This window comes from Trachymyrmex septentrionalis, unplaced genomic scaffold, assembly GCF_001594115.1.
Source record: "Trachymyrmex septentrionalis isolate Tsep2-gDNA-1 unplaced genomic scaffold, Tsep1.0 scaffold202, whole genome shotgun sequence".
In the NCBI taxonomy this organism is placed as follows: Eukaryota; Metazoa; Arthropoda; class Insecta; order Hymenoptera; family Formicidae; genus Trachymyrmex; species Trachymyrmex septentrionalis.
In genome coordinates this window covers 315,084-329,852 of record NW_017305203.1, presented here as the reverse complement: position 1 = coordinate 329,852, position 14,769 = coordinate 315,084, and the positions used below count along the sequence as shown (strand labels likewise).

General features: G+C 35.7%; 1 protein-coding gene across 4 annotated transcripts in view; it reads right to left on the bottom strand.

Moving 5' to 3' along the window:
- Window positions 1-13,348, bottom strand: part of LOC108747907 — a 50,197-nt gene extending 36,849 nt beyond the window's left edge. For all 4 annotated transcript variants that reach the window (XM_018485797.1, XM_018485798.1, XM_018485799.1 and 1 more), the window contains exon 1: window positions 13,028-13,348. The gene's annotated coding sequence lies outside the window, so the exon portion shown is untranslated. The remainder of the gene's footprint in view (window positions 1-13,027) is intronic.
- Between the last annotated feature and the right edge of the window lie 1,421 nt (window positions 13,349-14,769).

The following is a 14,769-nucleotide window of genomic DNA, read 5'->3' as shown; positions in this document are numbered from 1 at the left end:
TATATATATATATATAATTAATATTGAATTATTTAGAGAATTAAAGATTCAGCTTTGACTGTTATGAGCTTTAATATTCTTATTTGTTGTGTAATACTTTTTTATGTGTGCCTTCCAACAAGCGACACAGTACAACACAGTGATCATCTTATCTTTGTTTAACAACAAGGATGTAATGATCCATTGTGTCACATCGTGTCATCTATGTTGTTAGAAGGCACACTATGTTTCTCAGATATATTTTTATTAATGTGTAATTGTACTTTACCCAAATGTGAGGAAATTTCAAAAGCGGGAGAAGCTAAAAATAAAAAACATGCTTTCAGCATCAGAAATATACTGAGAGAAAAAGTTAATATGACTAATGTGTTTAGTTCGTAGTGATTATTTAATTCAAGCATTTATACATATATTTAAATATAATACAATATATAAGTTATATTAACAAAATTTTGTAATTTTAACCATGTTATTTGTTTAAATTAACAAATATTTATTTGTGATAGACAATGATTTAGTTAAACTAATATTTTTAGTTAACTAATTATTAGTTAACTAATATTTTTTTTAATCAGCAATTTTTTTCACAGTGTACAATATTTTTTCCAATTATGTCAGTTTTATTATAAAATTATACTAATTAAATTGCGATACTCTGAATTTTTTTAAACTTTTGCTAGGCAACATGTTTCACGTACCATGAGACGCGGTTACTTTCATCACTTATCATGCGTGTTCTCTCGCGAGATTATATCTCATTCGCAGGGGAGGTCCATTGTTCGCGCGACCGGATTCACAGTATCGAAAGACCGGATTGCCTGGCCAGTAGAACGAAACTATACACGTCAGCTCCGTTGGTTCAGGCTCCGTGTATATGTAGTGTTGCTGGAACCATTGGATCGGACATTGGCAGCGAGTGAAAGTGTCACGCCAGCGTATCTAGTCGTACCCGTATGTTTATTGTGCATATAGGCGATCTCAGGGATCGCTACTTAGAAATCGTCAAACCGTCGAACTGATCTGACCATACTGGGCGATCATCGTGTCGCTGATCTTCATGTTCATGTTTCTATTTCCATGATTCAGCGATCGGAATCTCGCCTGCGCAGCAATGTCGACATTGCAACGACAGGTTCTTTGATAAGCTTGGCAGCAATCCTAGCTTTCATATAAATTAGAGAATTATTTAGAAAAAAATTGAAGTTTTTTATTGCAAACACAACGCTAATTCCATTTTTACAGTTTTTTCAATATAATAATAAGAATATAAAATTTAGAATATATTTTTCTTCTCTTCGCTACACGGAAAGAAAAGTTTGGCTAAAGTATCTAAAAATTTAGCTATATACAGATAAAAAAAATAATTATATTGGACTATCAAAATAATTATTGTATTAATGTATAAAAATTAAATTGATTGTTAAAATAGAGAAATTATTTGCAGCATTGCTCTTATCATACTGAAATTTCCAACATTATTCTGATGATCCAAAGAAATTATTTTCAGAGCTCTAATTAAATTTTTAGATATTGTAATAAAGTCGTTCTTTCAGTGTACTTTTTGTTTTTTTATAAGTAATGTACAAATACTTTCGAAGGACGCAATACGTCACGGAGGTCGCTGCTTAGTTACGGGATTTAAATAAGTAGGTGTGCCAGGAAACAGTACACTTTCCGTCAACGAACGGTACAAAATCGAAGGGCACATATCTATGCGGGTAATTACCGTTATACGACATAACGCACGAAGCAACAATGCGACACGGCATCATCTTTCAATAATTTTTTTAGGCATTCTTGTCTGAAGCTAAAAGCCTTTCCTTTTAATTTTAGCGATTTAATATAATTAAAATTTAATATAATTAAAACGTAGATAAGATAGAATTATATTCAGAGTAAAAGAGATTGTGATTTCAACGACATATGAAGCAATTTGCACTTTGAATTTAGTCCTTCTTTGATGTTATATGCCAGAGAATTTCATGGTCACTCTGTTATATTGCAGTCTCATTTTAACCGTAAACGTTATCACTATACAGCCTTAGAACCAAACACAAACAAAATAAGTACATTTTAACTTGTAATTAATGCACAGCAGTTTTCTAAGAGACCATATTATTGCAAACCAGTGAGTTGACTCGCTTATACTTTATTTCAATATTTTCTTCCACTTTTACAGAATTTTCTCTATATTAAAACATACTGTGTACTAAAACATTCATAAATTTCGTATTAATGAGTTCGTTTACGATGTCCCGTAAGACTCTTCTAACGATGTACGCACGCAAGTATGTATGATATTAATAAATTCTTGTCGTTTAATTAAATACAGTCTATTCCTGCAGAAACAGTTTACAAACTGGATTTGAATAAAATCATAAAATAATTCCTTTGATGCTTGAACATGAATTTGCAAATGTGTAATCTTCCATGAAAAATGTCGCGTTTGATGTTATGACTGATCAAACCAACCAATCGAAAAATAAATGAGATTTTGATATGTGCAACTGAATTTTATATGTCTAATATTTATTGGACATAAATATGGATGAATGTACAAATTGAGTTTTATTACAGGTTTATTATTGCAACTATTATACTGCGCTTACAACATTTCGTTGCAACTGATACAAGCGCAAAGAATATATATTAAATTAATTAAATTATACAAATTATAAATTAGTTAAAATTAAAATAGTTTTATTATAAATTATTAATATTTATAATAATGTTTATGATAATATTAATAAAATTATTAATATTTATTAATGTGAAATTATAATAAAATTTTTTAAATGCTAAATTATTTTTTCTATATCTCTGAATGAATAAACAACATTTAATATTTATATTAAATATGATAATTATTGCACTCTATATTTAAATATAAATGTTATGTACTGTAATTAATTACATATCTAAAACGTAATGAATAATATAATATTTTTAATAAACAACATCATAATTAATAATTATGATGCATGCCGAAAAAACATGTCTTTTTTTTATTTGTAATAAAGAAAATGTTTTTGATAACAAATTTGGTGAATGAGTTTTAGAATCTCAAATGCTCACATATATATTTCACGTATCAAATTTATCGTAGATCAAAAATGGAAAAAAAAACTATCGGAGTTCTACTTTTTAACTGTATCTGATAACATAATATCATAGCGCGGTTATTTGTGTATAACACGATTTTGTGATGTGTATTCATATATAAAAAAATCGATTAAAAAACAAGTAAGGAATAGCAAAAAGTAAATGTTGATTCGAAGACTTCCCAGATAAAAAAAGTCGCGCGCGGTCATCTCTTCGTGGAGCTGTCAGGAATGACTTATACCCAGGGAAAGCTCAACTCGGCCTTAAAGGAATCTCGAGGCAGCGTCAAGGACGACTTCATTCGCATAACCGCACGACGATGCCTTCATCGTGGAAAGGTTAGACTAATTAATGCGGTCGACCAATTGGTTGGAAGATTCACCAAACAAAAAAATAAAAATTTTAATAAAGTTAGAAATATATATTTGTCTGGCAGGAGACACAAAGTATGAGTGCGCAGTTCTTTTAAATATTTGAAAGAGATTACGTAAGCTTTCATTAAATATTATCAAAGAAATTTACAATTTATTTATAAATTATGATTAAAATATACAGGATGTCCTAAACTTTTTGATACATCGCTTGTGGGCTGATACAGCGGATCTAACTGAGTCGAAAAGTTCTCTACCAATTTTGCAATTTTCATAATAATTAACGAGATATTAATTTCTGAAGATTGCCGAATAAATGGGTAAAATCGATGATAAAATATCTTTAAGATATCTCTCAGAGTTTTTTATGAAATATCTTAAAGATATTTTTTTTTAAGAACTCTAAAGATATCTTAAAGTTGTTTCATGTGTTAATTAATTTTAGACATTCTACTCATTGAGTAAAAAAAGAAATGTGAAAATTGCAAAATGATATTAACAGATTTTTTGACTTACAATCTGTTTAGTCCGTATATTTGCCTACAAGCGATTTGTTAAAAAGTTTGGTACATCCTGTATACCGGAATAATTAATATTTTATAACATTGCAATAATTTTAATTAATAAAAATATATTAAAAATAAACATATTTAATTAACTATGATAATATATGTTATATTAAATATGATAATTATTGCACTCTATATTTAAATATAAATGTTATGTACTGTAATTACATTAATTACATATCTAAAACGTAATGAATAATAAATATTTTGCAATTTTTAATATATAAAGAAATTTCTTAAAGCAAATAATAGGCATGTCACAATAATAATGTAATTTATAAAATGTTGTACTTTCTTTTTTACAGAAGCAGATTTTTAAAATTCTTATTGTAAGAACTCATTGAATTCATAATATTATGAATTCATAATATTTAACATTAATTCCATTGTATTCTTTCTGACATACAAATTTATATGCAGTCTCAAAATAGCAATTATGCAAAGTAATTTATTCTTGACGTAATGAATGATATACAAATCTCATACTTTCAAAGAGCAATTATTTTAGTCAACGTTGCAATGACGTTAATTCGCAACCGACGACAAGCATCTTAATTAATTCGTTAGTCGATTTTCAATATTACGTAGATAAGTAAGAAATATAAAACGTACGAAGAAAGAGAAACGCTCTAAGTGCCGCAGGTACAACAGAAAATTGCGTGGTTACTAATGAACGATCGAGCGATCGGTCAGTCGGTTAGAGGTGCGTTCGGAGAAAGCTGGGTGAATCGTCCTTAGGACGTCTGTGCAACATCATCAAGGCCGTTTCCCTCGACTGCCAGCGACGACGATTCCGCCGCGAAACCGTTAACCCAATTATTTATTGAACGGCCGATCGAGCGAATCGCATTCCTCAGACGCGACAGCACAGCAGCGCAGGAGGGAAATAACAGGAAACGTAGCGGCCAACGACGCATCGGCATCGATCAAAATGATTGCGAACCGTGTAATCGTTCGATGTGAGTCTAGCATTTTTTTTCTCATTCGCAACCGCTCATGCGTTTGATTTATGAAACACGTCGTTCGTTTTCTAACGTCTGTCGATTACCACGTCAGTCCATATTAATTTAAGTAATTCCTTAAGTGAATTGTGCATTAGAGACGTGCTTTCCAATTGCGCGAGACACTTTTCGACCTCGCGAGTCTCTGATCAAAATCATTCGTTATTTCTCCATGGCTTAATTATCGAGAGATACAAGTGAAGTTTCTTTAATTTCTATTTTTATTGAAAATTTCTCTGTGCAGAGAGAAAGAAAGAAAATGATCGAATGTTCAATTTCGTGCATTTGTTCGTTCAAAACGGTACTTCTCTCCGTCTGCCAAGGACGCGCACCTCCGGTCTTTTGCGAATTGCTTAACCCAGTTACGGCCATCACGCGAGTTCAGCTGCATGCACTTTGCATGGTTGCATATCTCCCCGGGTGGGAACAGGGTCGCGAGAGAGGACGAGGGGATGAGATTAGATCCTTGAATACATTCCGTCATTTGGCGTGACCGTAATCGGCGATCTGACGTAACAGGTTTAACTGTCTCCGGCGCCATTTTGAGAGCGGTGAACGGAGAACACGACCGTTGTAACGTGATAAGCAACCGAAGTCTGTATCGAGCTATTGGCTCAAGCGGCTTTTGCAATTTGAGTCGAAACAGCTGATGGATAAAGTCGATATAGTGCTACCTGCAACTTCCTATTGATTAACCCGGCATTGACTATTTAGACTTAAACGTCCGCTTTTCCTTTTAATGTTAGATTGCACAAAAAGCACCTTTCAAAGGTTCCGCGATTTACAACATTTAATTCCCCTACGTTAAATCTTTCGACAATGATTCATTGAAGGTTACGTTTAATAATAAATGAAAAAAACGTAGAAATAAATTCATAAAATACTATTTATGTTACAATTAGTGAGTTATTTTGCTCTTCTACATTATATTCGTATACATTAAAAAGAATATTAACAATTTGATAAAAGTGTAATAAAATGTTGTTATATTTGTTCATACATGAAGATGAACTTCTTTATTTTGGCTCACAAAGAAGTTCTGTTAATGTTTGTTTTCAATGCAGATTAACTTTAATCTCGACAGAAATTACGCGCTTCGCGCATTCTTAGAATGCTAACGTTTCGTGAACATTTTGCAATTTACTTCATTAGGGCGAGGAACAGCCTGATACTAATTGTAAGAATGAATTTGGACCCGCGAAACGCCACGAATAATTTCTCTACAGAAAGTACCCGTGGAAGCTTCAAGAGTATTAACTTTAATCTCGGTTCAACTTATCTTTTTCTAGTTGTAAGAATTAGGAAAAGATGAAGAAAAAATTAAACCAAGATGAAACCTAGATTAAAGTTATTCTACATTGATGGAAACGGTTATAAACGCGAAATATATGCGTGTCGACGTTTTCCCCCGCTCAGTTTACCAAGCTTTTCAACTAAAATTTCACGTTTCATAAATTTTATGTTACTGACGACTTCTTTTTTTTTATAGAGGCCTTGCCATTTGCAGCCACACTGCCTTTATTTTGTCAAAACACTGGAACGGACAAAAACGAAGTCAGCGAAGCGACGCACGAATAAAATCATCGGCGCGATCAGAATTATCCGTGCGAATGGCGCTCGTGACAAACTATCCATTACTGTATATACTAACCGGTATATACATTGGAACGTCTATCGAGGAGTCGTAGACCCCCGTTGAAAGTCTAACGTGATAGAAACTCAAATGAAAGCTGCCCGGTGAAGGAAGCGAGTGAGCGACTGAGAAGTCGTGCGCCTCGATATGTATATACTCGCGATTGACTTTTATAACTGTTCGATGTGGCGAGTTTGTTTTTTTTTCCGTCGCGTAGAAACTCTCCGTCACGAAGATCGATCGTCGATCCGATCGACAATCGCGCACATTCTCGAGAACGGAACGCAGGTAAAAGAGACCGGTGCGACTGCAAGCGTTACTCTCCCGGTGAAAGAATCGGTCGATTTTCACTGTGTGCTATTCAAATGGATAGCGAGACAGAAAAGGAAGACAAGAATCAACATTTTCATTTTATCCGATCTCTATTGAGTTACAATTGTGGCTGTCCTCGACCGTTCGAATATTAGAAATCGACGGTGCACAGACTTTCGGTCAACTACCACTTGCGAAAGTGTTGATAAGCCACGTGGCCGAAAAAAAGACACGCCCGAGCATGCATGTTATATCTATGGCAGCCAATTAAATTAATTTCCCCCGTTCGTATCAACGCGCAGGTACGATCGCTCGAAGCGCCAATGAAGGGATCGTCGGCTGACCCATATATCCTAACTACGTTCCGCAGCGTACTGACAGAGAGCCGCGGCAAGAAAAAGTCCAGTTATCTCGGTACCGATATGTTAATTCAAAAGTAATAAGATATTTAGCGAGGCCTCCTTCTCCCGATCCGATCCGGTCTTGAGAGCCGGACGAACGATGACTCGGTCAGGTGAAGGCAGACGAATTTTAAATGGAGAAAGTCCAGCCGGAGAGCGCGATTGCGCCCGAAAAAAATTCACGTTGTCCCATCGTGGCAGCATTTTTGCCCAGCAACGTGAGAGAATTTACTCGGGAACGAGAGTTATGTTTTGCCGATGGTTGCAATCCGGCTATAATTTGTCGAAATTTACGACTTCGCAATATCAAATCTTCGCGCGATGATGCATTTGTCGTGATATTTCACGACGTTTCGTGAGAGACATCGCGTTTCGCATCCGATTTTCGAGGTCTTCCGCAATGATTATATGTATTACCAGTAAACGTAAATAAAATATTTATTTTAAACTCATAAAATTGCATTTAATTATTTATCATTATTTTTTGAAAAAGAGCGATATTTCTTTATGTACATAAATGCTTGAGTAATATTATATCGAAAAGATTTGTTATATTTATAAAACGAAAGAAATTAAACAAAATTTTAGCGAAATCGAAATAAAATTACTATGAACTTTGATATATCTTTTTCGGATTTAAAGAGAAAATTTTCAATCCCCTTCTCTCATAGAACTTCGGTTTTCTAACTTGATCTGATGCAAAACGTGATGAAGAACCAACAAATTATTTACATCAAGCTGATAGTATGCGCGTCTTTTAACAAGCGTTTTATTAACAATGATGATAAATTGATCAGGTAAAATCTACGTCGCACTATTGAATCTTCGATTTCTCGTTGGTCAGACGTTTTCAAGCAATATGCAAAATAATGGTACGTAATTATACGGAAATGAAGATGCTGGCGCCATACGTGTATCAAACACTTGTTCGCCCGGTTCAAAAGCTGCGGAATAGAGTCCGCGAGACGTTTGCGATTCACGGGACGGTCCTCGCGCACATGCATTTGCAGGTACAGGTGCAGTCTCGTGACGTCACTATCCATTGTTCGCTGTTCTGCAAGCGGCGTGGCGGAGATGCGCGGATCCTACATGCGGTGCAATGACTGCATACCGCTTTTACGAGCCTTTCTTCGCCGAGCCGAGGTATGTTCTTTTTCGGACGACCGAACGGTCGCTCCTCTCTGCTTCTCGATGCCGGGAGCGACGTTGCAGAAAATCATGGAACATGCACGGCGGCTAAGACTAACGCATAGAGCGAATCCAGCAGCCTCTTTTCCTTCTTGAGCATCTCGGAAATGACGAGGGTCTCGAAAGAAGGATGTTAAAAAGAGTCCGATTTCTGCCCAAAAAGATGTAAGTAAATGGAATAGTGTTTTTTTTTTTTTTTTTAAATAGATTTTAACCTGAATACGATAATGTTAATAAAAAGTTCGGGATTGATACGGGACATCTTGGGAATGGAGCATAAACATGATCCATTTAAAGAAATTTCAATATTTTTGTTTATTTTTCAAGGTGTTCCCCAAATGCTACGAATTTTTTAATAATTTTATCATATTCAGGAGGTCAAAATCTACAAGAAACACTATTTCTTTCACTAATATTCTTTAGGGCAAAAGTCGGTCTTTTTTTAATATCCTCCAAAACAGGGCAGATTTTTATCCAAAAAGATGTATATAAAAGAAATATTGTTTTTTGTAGATTTTGACCTAAATATGATAAAATTATTAAAAAGTTATGAGAAACATGTGGAGAACACCTTGAAAAGTAAACAAGAATATTAAAATTTCTTTAAATATATCATGTTCATGCTTAATTTTTACGGTGTTTCCTGTCGATTTTATTAACATTATCGTATTCAGGTCAAAATCTACATATATAAAAAAATATTCCTTTTATTTACACCTTTTTGGGCAGAAATAGGCCTCTTTTTAACATCCTCCTTTATTATTGTGCTATAAGAGCAGTTTTAAGGAATTATCATTTTATCATTTTATTTTAAACGCTATACTTTTATTGAAGTTTACAGAACTCCCGCTGCTCGTATAATCCAAACGGAACAACAGGTCACAATAATGCCAAAATGACGTTAAAATGAATCGTGACTAATCAGAAAGTGACTTTTAACAATCATTTCAGAGCCAGTTGAAGACATTTTGAAGCTATTTTGATATCACGATTTTTTCTTTTGTTGGATACTAATTGGTGCCTTATTAAACTTCGATATCTATCGCGACCTTGTAAGGAAACGATTATCGTGCTCGTCCAATTGCTGCGAGATCTCATTTCTTCGGAAAGTCGAAACTGACGCGGCGCGGCGGTTCGGTCTCCCGTAAACGAGTACCTATGCATTTAATATACGATATCGTAACAGGAAACATTCACTGCTTTCGACCGCGAGGAAAGCCCGCGGTTCGTGCAAAATCGCGAGGTGTAAAACTTTTACCGCGGTGTGCGCTTTGCAGCCGTAACACGTACGCGTTTCAGGAGAAAGAAATTCGTCAGGGCACTCGAAGGCCCAGCATCCACGAAGTTGCAAGGCTCGGCTGCCGTGGATGCGTTGTAGTAAGCATGTGCGCGTTTGTAGCCGGTTCGACTACATTTTGTGACGGCGCACACCCTCTCGCACATCGCGCATACACAACGCGACGCACACAAAAGCATAATAAACGCGTCTCACACGGATGCGCACAATACAGAGAGACGTTCAAGAGGTCCCGAATCTCTCTCTCTCTCGAGTGGATCCGACACGAGGGGCTTGCGAGGCCTCACAACCAAACAGAGTCCATATGCAAAACACATGCGGAAAGCGATTGGCTCGCCAATAGAGACCCGTGTGAGGTTTCGAGACTCGTGTAACGAGCTCCAGCTCCCGATACGAAGCTCGAGGTCTCGCATTCTACTTTGTCGCATGTTGTTATCGAGCGATTAATTCGGGCCCGCACACACTTTGCATACCGACACTCTCGGGAGAGTTAGGGGGATAATGGACCGCGATGTAGGAAATAGCGCAAAATGGAGATTAATTGCGCACCCATAGTTCGCACGATCTTCGTTCAATCCGTTGAGCATGACGCTTGTTTTCTGCGTCCTGTTTACGTGAATTGAGGAGGAGGAAGAAGAGGAGGAAGAGGAGGAAGAGGAGAAGGAGGAGGAGGTGGAAGAAAGAGGAGATAAAGGGAGGCAGAGATAAAGTCGTAGTGCTAGATTACTTTCGGTGACATCACATTGTACCGAAAATAAAATATTGTAGCTAATCAGAATTTTTTAATAACGTCATCTTTAAATGCCACGTTTCTTTTGTTTACAAGCCATATTGTTAATATTTCATTCATATTTTAAACATATGTTAAATAGCTAGCTATTAAAATATATTAATATATATGAATGTATATACGACAAAAAAGCTATACGTTCTAAATATTTATCTAAAGTTTTATTAAAAAGTTTTATTATAAAGTTAAAATGTATATAATTTAAAAAAAAAAAACTCCAATATTTTTATTCTGTCGCTTGCGGCGATTGTAGAAACCTACAATTGTCTTAACTCGTAAATTAGCTACGATTACTCTCTATTACTTCTCGGCTAACAGGTCTGTATTCCCTTCTCACATTAAAGAGATGCTGCGTGAGATTGGATTCCTACGGGAATCCTTTAGCGATATGAAACCACAGGATGTTGAATCGAGATTCCAACATGGATACAGCCACCCACGTACGAACGTGTTCGTTCTCGACATTAGGCTAACATGATTTGATCTCCGACGATGTATATACGCACATACGCACGTACCTACATCCATCCGTTCGTTAATTCATTCGTCTGCTCGCCCTAATCTTCCCTTCTCGGACACGCCTGGAATTACAATTTCAAATACCCTAGCTGATTGTAACTTACACGCGGAATAGGTGAGTCTTTTTTTGGCGTAAAATCAAAGATGCTTTATAAAACGAGAGTCAGTACCGCGCTGCGATTGAAACCAGCTATTAATCGATAATTTTCTCGAAGTATTTCATACAACGGACTGTCGCACCATATGGTAAGCGGTAAAACGAAAATGTATGTATATTGGTTCTTCAAACATAATTATATATATTTATTAAACCTTAAAATAAGGCTAACCTTAAAAATGAGGCTTGATCTTAAAATAAAGTCAACTTGAAAAATGGTACCAGCTGTATATAATCGTGACCTATTATTGAAAATCTAAAAGAAAAGTAGGTCTATCAATCCTCGTGACCAATTTGATTTTTTATAAGCGGAACGAATATTCTTCTTTCTTGCAAAGAAGACAACATAGTTTCGTCCATAGAGGATGTCGTTAGGACAATAAAATTACAAGAAAATTATTTATATTGCGACAGCAATATACATGTAATACCTGACCGTCTGGCAACAAATTGCAACGATATTTACGATCGTGCGTGTATCGTATTTCTGCTACCAAGTATGGAGTGCAGATACGGGGAGCGTTTATGAATCGTAGCGTCTGGTGACTGCACCGCGCATTCAAATCACCGGTCAGTGCTCCGCTCGGCTATCTACCTCCAAGGCGAGTCGGAGATCGCATTTCGTGCCACGGAAATATTAACGTAAATATTGCGGAGACTTCTGATTGTTCCATAGAAGATCGTAATTACGATTATATTAATAATAACATTATCATGTTCTTCCGATAATTAGATGAACGTAACGTCGCCTTTCGATATTCGTAAAAAAAATATTTAGAAAAATTCTACAACTCTTCAGAAGTATTATACAACGTAAGGTTTCCATAAACCAAGATTCTACAAATCGTCGTGTAAATCAATTGACAATTTTATTATTATTCATCTTTCAATATTCCATTCTTTTACTTCTCATAAAAAGTGAATGGCACAGACGGACATATGTTTAGGACAATTTCATAATGTCATAAAGATGCTATAGAGGCCATTAGCGAGTTTATAATGTCTTGAATGGATTTATGTATTTTCTCATGTTAGTATTGATTTATATAAAATTTATTCTTTCTTATCTTATATTTAAGAAAGAAACAATAATTTACATAAATATGCGAGAGAAAGAGAGAGAGAGAGAGAGAGAGAGAGAGAGAAAAAGAGAGAGGGGGGGGGGAGAGAGAAGCACATAAAATTCTCATCAATACTCAAAATGGACACTTTTAATCTTTGCAGTACAGGAAAATCACTATAGTCGCGTTGAAACAGTCTTATATTTTGTGATAGTGTCATATTTTAAGGCAAGAAATTATAAATTATAATAAATCTTACTCAAGGAGAAGTTATAAAATTTTAAAAATAGACTACTGTTTTCTAAGAGATTATAATGTTCTCGTAATTTCTATATCCATTCAAGCTTGCTTGTATTATTATCGCAAATTATAAACGCTATTTTTTTAATTCTAAAAAACACATAAAAAGATTAACACAATCTATTAAAAATTTTAAAATTTTATTAAAGTTTTCTTTGCACTTATAAGTAATCAGAAAAGTGAAAGATTTAGCTTTCTTCTTTAAACAAAAGATTTTTTCTGAGAAGTATTAGTTACATAATTTTAATCTCACAAAGTATTTCGTAATTGTATTCTTTAGGATTAAGTGAAAAAAATTTTGTTTGATAATGTAATTAGCGACTTACCCTGACCGGTATTCTTAGATCCCCATGGCACAGTGCACACTGGTAAACACGAGTAATTTCTCTTTCTTTCTTTCTCTTTCGTCACTGATAATGTACCGAAATCCCAAAATCGTGCGCACGTTTCACTCGCGAACAAATCGCGACGAAGGGGAAAAAAAGAAAGAAAGAAGAGGAGACGAAATTAAAAAAAAAAAAAAAATCAAAACAAGAACTCGCGGAGGATGGAAGTTATAAACCGCTAAGAGAAACGCTGACGATCAGCACGTTCCGCGGCAACTTCCCTTACGATAGAAACGGACTTTGAGTCTCCGAAGTCGAGAGTCCCGGCCGTTCGCTCTCAGTGCAAAGGACCCACGGGTCTTTGCGCTTGCGCATCGGGGCCCCTCTACCGGTTGACAGGGCGAAAGGTGGGAGGAACGACCGGCAACCCCCTTTCCACTTTCCACAGCCTGCTCCTTTTCGCGTACGTGTGCGTGAGCATTATGTTTGTCTTTACCTGTGGGTGTACCTGTTCAGGTGGCAGCACCTCACCTGATAAGTGCACCTGATGGTAGGTCGAGGAACAAGGGAAGTGTAGAGCAAGGTGTCACGCTAACGCTGTCTATATCTATACGACTGATTTTTCGATATTTACAATGATTATTCTTTTTTTTACTCCACAAAAGCAATGTTGATAAAAACATTGCGAAATTTTTTTTTAGGACTTTTTTAAATCAAATATCTAAATAAATATTCTTCACTTTGATTTTTACAAGTTGATAGACGAAAATGTTTGATTTTAAAAAGTTATGGATTCTATTCTGTAACTCTTAGGCCCGGTTGCACCAACGTTACTTTAATTTTAAGGGAGGCTAAGAATTCTCTTTGTTCTTGTCTCTTTTCGGTTTTAAAACGAGACAGAGAGAGTTATTTAAGTTTCGCTTAAAATCAAAGTAACGTTGGTGCAACCGGGCCTTAACGATTTCGTCTTTGCGCAGTTTCTTTACTTACTAAAACCTGCGTAACAACAATTTAACGATATCATTACAGTCGTTAAGAATTATAGAATGGGGGTCTAATCTAACCCTATTCTGTATAAACTCTTAACAACTGTAACGATATCGTTACAATGAATCGTTGCGGAGATAGTTTTGCACATAGTGCAAATGCTGCGCAACAACGATGTAATAATATCGTTATATTGACCTTGCGCAGGTTTTGTATGTAGTAAAAAAGCTAAGTAAAAACAAAATGTAACGGTATCGTTGCAGCTGTTACAGAATAGGGTTGTAAGCCCCCTATTCTGTAACTCACTGTAATGATATCGCCACATTGTCGTTGCGCAGGTTTTAATATATGGTAAAGAAGCTGCGCAACGATACCGTAATGTAACGACGCCAACGCTGTCGTTAAAAGTTACGAAACACGGGCCTGCTCTAAGAGATAACAAGTGTTTCGACTTAATCATTTACCTCAAATTTTCTTTTCTTTTTTGTCACGGAATTCTTAATTCCGGCAGTATAACGTATGCAAACGAAGATTTAATTGCAAATTTAAAAACGAATTAATTTCGAACACCGTTTGTCCAATTACGTCAAAAGGGAGCGATTGTTACGTAATTGCAATAATTGCAATCGCGTCACCCTCGACCGTGCTGTTGCTTCCGGTCGAATTCTTGCATTCAACCAGCCGGGACGATAAGATCCGTAGGAATTCGCGACGTAACGCCTTATGTCTCGTCATTGAGAATCGTGGGGAAAAGG